Source organism: Triturus cristatus, chromosome 4_1, assembly GCF_964204655.1.
Source record: "Triturus cristatus chromosome 4_1, aTriCri1.1, whole genome shotgun sequence".
In the NCBI taxonomy this organism is placed as follows: domain Eukaryota; kingdom Metazoa; phylum Chordata; class Amphibia; order Caudata; family Salamandridae; genus Triturus; species Triturus cristatus.
The window spans coordinates 1,221,741,666-1,221,751,110 of record NC_140585.1 but is presented as its reverse complement, the minus strand read 5'-3'; positions in this window follow the sequence as shown (position 1 = coordinate 1,221,751,110).

The following is a 9,445-nucleotide window of genomic DNA, read 5'->3' as shown; positions in this document are numbered from 1 at the left end:
ACGAATCCTCGCGAAATTTTCAAAACTAATGGGGCGCTCCGTTCAGCTCCTACCCTGAAAGTCTCGGGGTGATTCGTCAAGTAGGGGCCGAGAAAAAAGGGGGGTCCCAAAACGTGTTTTCCCCATGCATTTTCCCATAGGACCTTTAGACACAGCTACACCCCGAACGGCTGAACAGAATTACTTGAAATTTGGCAGAGAGGTAGCCATAAGGTCAAGGAAGTGCCTTTTGCAGGTCTGGTGTAAATCTGTTCAGTATTTCCTGAGAAAATAGCATTTAAAAGCATATCAATATCTATACGCGCGCAGGGTGCGCGCACCGTGTGCGCACCGTGCGAGCACCCTAACGTGCGCGAGCGTAATTCTGATTGGTGGTTACATGTTAGTCAACGTTCGAATCGGTCGAAATCAGGAAGTGTCGGCCGCCATTTTGTTTGTTTTCAGTGCGAGAGTGAAAAAGGAAGGTGGCGAACGTGAAAAGGGGGCAGGGTAGAGAGTTCCTGACCCCTAGCCTTTGTCAGGGGGTCCCTGAAGGACCCCGAAGGCAGAATTTTTATTTTTTTTTAAATCGCGGGGGTGCACGCACCGTGCGCGCACGGTGAAAACCCCCCAAATAAAATTGAAACAAAACACAATAATAAAGCCACTCCAAAATGGCGGCTCCTTTGAAGTACAATGAAACAAAGGAGAATGTATATGCCAATTGTAGTAGTCCCTTGTTGCTGTTTAAATGTTTTTTAAACCAATTGTAAACGAAAGAGCAATGTCGTGAGCAAGGTAGCGTGAAGCTATCGAAACGCGTTGACAAGCGTCTCATTGGAATAAAGGAGACCCGTTTGAAAAGAATCCTTTGGTGTGCTGCTTGATTTTTCTGGAGAAGAAATAATCGTATAACTAACATTTTCAGGCGGGGCGGCCGCCGTTTCAGCAAGCACCGTTGGCGTTCTGGAAGCGCGCCAGTAAAACCGTCGACCAACCATTTGGAAGAAGAGACAGGCGCGCCCCCTAAGGAACTCGGAAACACGCCCTCTAACAGAAACATGGTCATGCGGGAGAACGATACGGAGAAGTAAGGACCGGGAGCCGTTTCCCGATAAGTGTAGATAAATTGTTGTGGGAAACGAAGCCAAGTGACCGGCAACAGATCGTAATAAGCGGGGTGAAATTGAGACATTTTTTGAAGTGGAGCAATCGCTATGCCGCTGTGTCAATGAATACCACTGACGACCCGGAAATGTATTAGCGAACCGTCGGCTTACCGGAGGTGAGAGATGAGCATGCTCCCAAAGTAACCCGCGAATATTCTACAAGTATCGAACCGAAGCACGAATGTGAGTCAAAGCTACACGGAGTTGAAGAAACCGGGAGAAGTTTCTTGTGCAACCGCAGCGGAACAGCTGGGGGAACAGGAGAATCAACCGGTGGAAGACTACAGGAAGCAGAGAGAGACTGGGTACGTGTCCGATAACCTAAGGAGCCAAATAAGTAAGAGTTGGACTCTCGCTTATTAAAGGAAACAGTGGGTGAGTACAAGTCTAGCATATTACTGCAAAAGATTTCAATTGGGTAAACTATTATGAGTGACGAGGAGTGTTTGGCACGAGAGCTAGAAGCCAAGAAGCTCTTTGAAGATATAACGTTGCCGCATAGAGTGGATAATGTTATCCCTGCGACAACAGGGGACAATGACTTATCAAAATTACTACAGGAGTATGAAAGACTTAAAAAAAGAGAAATCTCACGTTGGTGGGAAGTGGCGTCGTTGCGCCAGTATTTACAAGTTGGTCGGGTCCCAAGAGGACTGAGAATAATGACAACACCAACCTATGAGAATCCCCATGTTGATATGCTTAAGGAATAGGCAGAAAACAGTGCCGCCAGTTCAACCAACATGATACGCATACTTGTGAAATATGCAGGACTTGAACGAGAAGAGGTACTGGAAAGAATTAAGGAACTAAACAAAATATTGGATGATCATGTGGAAAAAGGGAGGATTGAAAAGTTTAAGAATGAATTAAGATTAAAACTAGAGAAATATGAAAAACGTATGAAGGATAGAAAAGCCACCAAGTTTACACGGGATAGGCTTGACTATGAAGCAGGACGCATCTATACTTTTGCCAAAAAATTTGATTCAATAAGGAGGCAACAAATCCAAAGTGGAATATTCAGACAGCAAGATGTTTCTCAAAATGAAGTGAGTGAAATAAGTTTGGATACTGGATCTGAACAAGAACAAGAGATTCGCAGAGATCCAAAAGATGTCCGTTTGGGGGTAACAGATGAGTTCCGTTTTTTACAGTTGGAACGCCAAACGGACTTTCAACCCTCGAGAGGTCGTGGAAGAGGAAGAGGCCGAGGAAGAGGAGGCAAAGAAGGGGTGGAGAAGGATATAGGAGAAGTACAAGAGAAGCAAACAAAATGCTCAATGCGGTCCAATGTGAAGAAGGCAACAAGGAAATAAATCCCAATAAAACCATTATTAATTTAAGCACGATTTCCCTGACTGAAGAAGAGGAGAGTGTGTTAAATTTGGGACTAACATACTGTGATGACAATGATTTTAATTATCCTCACAGTAGAATGGACTTATATCAATATGTGCGGAAATTAAAATTAGCCAAAATGTTTGCTAATAAGAAAAGTCTTGTTCCCCCCGTAGAAGTTGATGAAACAAATCAACTGATGGTAGTGGATGCACCAATCCTAGAAAATGTGTTGGGACTTTGTGAAGAGAATGAAACTAGTCACAATGAGATACCTGTCGATGGAATTGCCTCAAGTATAGACACTCCATTCAAATTGAAAAATAGCGATTACACCCCATATAGACTGAAGTCTAAATATATACCGCAGAGACCGCGTGATAATGTTGATATATTCTCAGATAATGTTACTAGAGACCTTAAAAATCTGTATAGTAAATTGGCGGAAACCAGGAATAAAAAAAAGGAAGGAAGAACTTCCCGTAAAGGGAAGATACAAAGAACAGTGGAGCGAATACAAAAGGATGGGGGTGTCATAGTCAAACCGTCGGACAAAGGCGGAAATGTTGTTTTATGGGGAAGAGATCTGTATAAAAAAGAAGCTTTCAACCAATTAAACAATATGGAATGCTACAAGAGAATGGATATGAAAGATTTTATTTTGGTGAAAGAACAATATCATGAAAGGTTGGATGAGTGGAAACAGGAAGAATTAATTAATTGGGATGAATTTAAATTTTTAAAACAACACAATCCTGTTTTACCTGTATTTTATATGCTTCCCAAAGTCCACAAGAATGCCACTACACCACTGGGGAGACCTATTATTTCCTCGTGTGGGAGCCTATTCGAATATACATCCAAATATGTAGATTACTTTTTAAATCCTATTGTCAAGACCCTAGCCTCATATATTAAGGACTCAACCGATTTTTTTAAATATATATATGATGTGAAATGGGAGGAGAATAATATGTTATTACTGACATTAGATATAACAACCCTTTATACCAGCATACGACATGAGGATGGCCTTAGAGCGAAGGAATTCTATCTAAATCAGAGACCTTTGAGGTTTGCGAGGCAGAACTGCATGCTTTTGGAAATGATGCAATGGTGTCTCACCAAGAATATGTTCTTATTTGGTGAAGAGTTGTTCCAACAGGAGAGAGGGACAGCGATGGGTACCTGCTTCGCCCCCAGTTATGCCAATTTACATCTAGGCTGGTGGGAGGAGCAGGTACTCAAAGGACCAAAATTGGAACATTGGCTGGAACATGTTTTGCTATGGGTACGATTCATATACGATGTCTTCGTGCTGTGGCAGGGCACAGAGACTGAAGTCAAGCAATTCATGAAGGATATAAATGATAACATGCTGAATCTAGTATTCACCTGTAATTTTAGCAAAACATGTATAGACTTTTTGGATGTTAGGGTGAAGGTAAATAAAGGGAAATTAGAGACAACAATTTTCCGTAAAATAACTGCAGGAAATACAATCCTACATGCAGACAGTGCCCACCCAGCCCCACTTATTAGGAGTATTCCTTTTGGGGAGTTCTATAGAGCCCGCCGAGCATGCAGTAATGATGAAGAATATCTGATCATTGAAGGGGAAATGACTGAAAGATTTGTACAAAGAGGGTACTCATCGAGTGTAATTGAGAAGGCCGCTTTAAAAGCTAGAAAAATAAATAGGAGAAACGCATTATTTGAAGCCTCAAAAACAAGCAGGAGAATGAACACTAAAGATGGCACGAATAATTGTAGGTTTATAACCACTTTTAATACAAGCCATGTAGAGGTACGGAAAATCCTGAGGAAACATTGGCATTTGATTAAATGTGACTCCGTTCTAGGCCCATGATGAAGAAACATCCAGATATTACTTTTCGTAAATCAAAGTCACTAAAGGACAGAATAGTCAACAGTGAATTCACAGAACAAAAGAAACAGGGACAAATAAGCTGGTTGAGCAAAGTGGGATTTTTTAAATGCTTTAAATGTAAAGCGTGTCAACACGGAGTGAATTGCACGCAATTTAAAACTAGTTTTGATAAAATCAACAAAATTAAAGGGCATTTAACCTGCAGATCTAGTTTTGTAGTGTATCAACTACAGTGTCCCTGTAAGAAGATTTATATAGGGAGTACCACTTTACCAGTTTTTAAACGTGTCCTCCAGCATAGAAGAGCTATAGTGAATAAAGATAGAACATATCCTATTGCTAGACACTTTGAGAGATATCATCAAAGTAATCCCGAGGGACTGAAGTACAGTTGTATAGCAGAAATCCCTAAGAAGAAACGAGGAGGAGATAGGGAGAAGGAACTTAGAAAATTAGAGACCTACTATATACTGGAATTTGATTGTAAAGAGCCCTATGGACTTAATGGCGATGAGGACCTGTTCACTTGTCTCTGAAAGAATAGAAAAAAGAGGAAAAAAAGAGTAATGAAAAATGTTAAAGGAATAATGCATTGATACTAACTGTAGATAGAGGTTAGTCATTGCCCAATGAAGAAAGTGCCGTTAAAACAAGATTCGTTTTTAATTTTTGAGATTAATGAGAAAGGGAAAGATAGAATGGGAAAAAGATTTTATCCGCCTTTTTTCTAAAAACATCTTTTAAAGTAAGCACAATATGGGACTTAGGTTAAGGAGTAAAACAAGTATAAAGATATATAATTTTCAAACCTTTTTTTGGGAGAAGTAAGGCGTACATGTATATTATAAGTACTTAGAAATAAGAACTTAGTTTTGTAATACTGAAAAATAATTTTCTGTAGTATACATGTTTATTTAAAGCATCAAATATTTTATGACTTTAGAATTTGTTTACATAAGCATTTGCACTTTGTAATGATTAATGGATGTCAAAGGTTTACAAAAGCACTTGCACTTTGTAACCAAAAGATGATTTCAGAGATTGTTTACATAAGCACTTGCACTTTGTAATGATTAATAGATGTTGGTTTACATAAGCACTTGCACTTTGTAACTAAAAGAAACATCAAAGGAACGGTTACGTGATTAAAACGTAGACTGTTACAGAAAAGAAAACATGAATTTCGCCTTATCAAAAAAAGTTTTTATTTCTCAAATAGCCCTTGATTATTGTAAATAATGCACTTGCACTTTATAATAGGAGTAATTAAGTTTTAATTATTCTCAAGGGATAGTTTGAGAAAATAGAAGACAAGAGGTTTTAATTGTGTAGTAAATGTTTGTTTTCCAGCACTAGCATGAAACAAAACACAATAATAAAGCCACTCCAAAATGGTGCCTCCTTTGAAGTACAATGAAACAAAGGAGAATGTATATGCCAATTGTAGTAGTCCCTTGTTGCTGTTTAAATGTTTTTTAAACCAATTGTAAACGAAAGAGCAATGTCGTGAGTAAGGTAGCGTGAAGCTATCGAAACGCGTTGACAAGCGTCTCGTTGGAATAAAGGAGACCCGTTTGAAAAGAATCCTTTGGTGTGCTGCTTGATTTTTCTGGAGAAGAAATAATTGGATAACTAATATATATATATATATATATATATATATATATATATATATATATATATATATATATATATATATATATATATATATATATATATCAAAGCTCCAACTCCCTCCAGTCGCAAAGGAAATAGGCACTCACGGGAGACGCTTAGAAGATGTTATTTATTCCGATGTAACAAACAGACGCGTTTCGGCGGATTGCCTTCCTCGGTGTTTGATCGCACACCGGGAGGACGCCATTTTAAGTGCATGCAAAAACTATCATCATGAGACATCAATCATAGAAAGCGGACTTACACGTAAACAAAAGAAACGTCCGCCATTGCTGAATTTGCAATAATAACTTGTTCAAATGGTAAATACACATCAATTCACAACTTGAGTTGTTAAATAATTTTTTGAAAACAAGTTATATACATGTTCGCACACACTTGGCTATTTAACAAAATTACGCCATATATTGGCTGCGGCATATAAGTAACATCGCCACGAACGGATTATCCAATTGATTTAAGAGAACCCGTCATCAATATACAGACAAGGCTAAATTAGTAAATCATTGCTAGAATTATGCTGTGTGACGGTACCTTACAGCGTGAAAGTCCTGGGTCCCAATTTCAATTAGAAAATCAACGTTAAAACCTCTATCTGATGTGTGGCAATATTTCACATGATTTAGCCATGTATTGGCTATCAGTGCCACCTCATCGCTAAGTGATCATAAGGGTACCCAGTTATTGTCACATTATCTATACTGATAACGCCGTGTATCGGCTATTATGTACCATCCTGAATACAATTGTTAAAACCTTGTCATAATCCAATGTCAATACATTACATTTGTCAGGTTAGTTGGTTGGAGACAACTCTGCTGTCAATGTGACAAAAAGTACAAATACTGCAGTTAAAAACTCTAAATTTTTGCTTCTAATGCTATTATCATGTACCCAAATGTGATGCCAGTTCCTCCAGGAACTGTTGGAGTCTAAAGTTGTTGAGGAAGACTCTGTTTCCTTCATCAATAAAGTGTACTCCATCTCTCCTATACATCTCTTGCATATGAAAGCGCAGATTGTTATTGTAAATGGACCCCATTCTGTAGTCTCGGAGAAAAGCAGAAACAGATTTATTCACATGTTTCCTAGCTTTCTCAATCTGTGGACAAAAATGATCGGACCAGTTCCATTTCTGCCTTTGGCATATGTTAGAGTACACAAAGGCAGTTTTAGGGAAAAGTGAAATCAGTTGTGCAAAGGTGTCCTTCATAAGCATTTCCAGACCTACCCCAGTCAAAGTGCCTAGGTCATTGCCACCACAGTGCACTATTATGAGGTCAGGGTGTTGGATTTGCATGAAGGATTTCACCAATGGCATCAATTGGTGCCACTTTAACCCTCGCTGTCCAATCCATTTAATGTCTACATTTGGCAAACCTAGGTCTTTGTGAATGCCTTTGTTTTCTGCATACCTTTGGCTCCAGAAAATGTAGCTGTGTCCCACAATTCACACTGTAAGCATCTTGTAAGGAGGTCTGGATGCACTCAGATGGTCTCTGTAAATGAAATGGCAGTTTGGAAAGTAAGATGCTTCTAAAATGGTGGCTAAGATGCAATTTTGAAAAAAGACAAGAAATCATTGGTTGTTTAACAACCTTCTACACTGAAAGGTAGGGTGCATGTTTCTGTTTTTTAAACGCATGATTCTTATTGGTTAACAATAAGTGCGTGAAAGGAACATTATATATGATAAGCTGATATGTTGAGAAGTCAAGCACACTTGCTGTTTTGATTAGCAACATTGTGTGTGCTGAACTTGTGCCCTGTGTGCTCAGTACAGTGTTCCATGACCTGTTTCTATGGTAACGGGCAGAAGGCAGATTGGGGGAAGGGTTGAAGTTTATGTCATTTGGAAAGGGTTGAAATGTTTAACCAATAGAAATGTGTGTTTGCTTTTGAATTTATGTGGGAAGGAATGTGATTTGATGTTTACATGTATATGTCTGGAAAATGAGAGGGAAACTTTGCCATTCTTTGGTTCTGCTGACAGGTGCACAGTGCAGAGATTCTGTATAAGACAATCTGGTGTGTGACTGATATCTGGTGTATGACTTCTTAATCTACAACACATCTTGAAAGGTGAGTTATTTAATTGTGAGGGGATGTATGTAGACTATTTTTATTTTAATCAGACTAATGTATTTCTTCTGCTAAAGTGTAGGGAGTACTTTTTTTTCTCTACAATCTTATTGACCGTTTGTGTGCATGTAGAAACCATTTTGTGATAAGGATTTGTTTTTTTCATGTGTTTGTAGACAGATAACTATGCAGTTTTTATATTTTGGTAGAATTAGAAACCAGTCATTGTTTATGTATTTGTGAAATGAGTTATGTTTCTGCAGTAAAATGTAGTACTCCTTGTAGATGAAGAAATGTGTTTTGGTATAGTGCAAGGGATAGTGTTGTTTGTCTAGAATCACACAGAGAGCCTGTGTGCATTTGGGAACCACTGTGAGAGAAGCATTTAGTAATATCTTGTATTTGCTGACAGATAACTCTTTTAAAATCTGTCATGTTGTCAAGTTTTAGTAGCATGAGAAGCCAGTGTTTGCTTATGCGTTGATTAAATGAGTCAGGCAATGATACAAAAGTGCACTTTTGAAATATGCACATTGTGTGCAGTTCTCTTACCACTTCCATAGTAGTAAATAAGGTTTGGTAAACTCGTAGGGATAGTGGTTGTTCTCTAGAATCACACTGTGTGTCTGTGTGCATTTGGGAACCAATGTGAGAGAAGCATATGGTAACATTGTTTATTTGCTGACAGATAACTATTTTAAATCCTGTCATGTTGTCAAGTTTTAGTAGCATTAGAAGCCAGTCATTGCTTATGCGTTGATTAAATGAGTCAGGCATTGACACTAAAGTGTAGTCGTGAAATATGTACATTGTGTGCAGTTCCCTTACCACTTGCACTGTAGTGCATGAGTTTTGGTAAACTCCTAGGGATAGTGGTGCTTGTGTAGAATCACACTGTGAGTCTGTGTGCATTTGGGAACCACTGTGAGAGAAGCGTTTGGTAACATCGTGTATTTGCTGACAGATAACTGTTTTAAAATCTGTCATGTTGTCAAGTTTTAGTAGCATTAGAAGCCAGTCTTTGCTTATGCGTTGATTAAATGAGTCAGGCAATGATACAAAAGTGCACTTTTGAAATATGCACATTGTGTGCAGTTCTCTTACCACTTCCATAGTAGTAAATAAGGTTTGGTAAACTCGTAGGGATAGTGGTTGTTGTCTAGAATCACACTGTGAGTCTGTGTGCATTTGGGAACCAATGTGAGAGAAGCATATGGTAACATTGTTTATTTGCTGACAGATAACTATTTTAAATCCTGTCATGTTGTCAAGTTTTAGTAGCATTAGAAGCCAGTCATTGCTTATG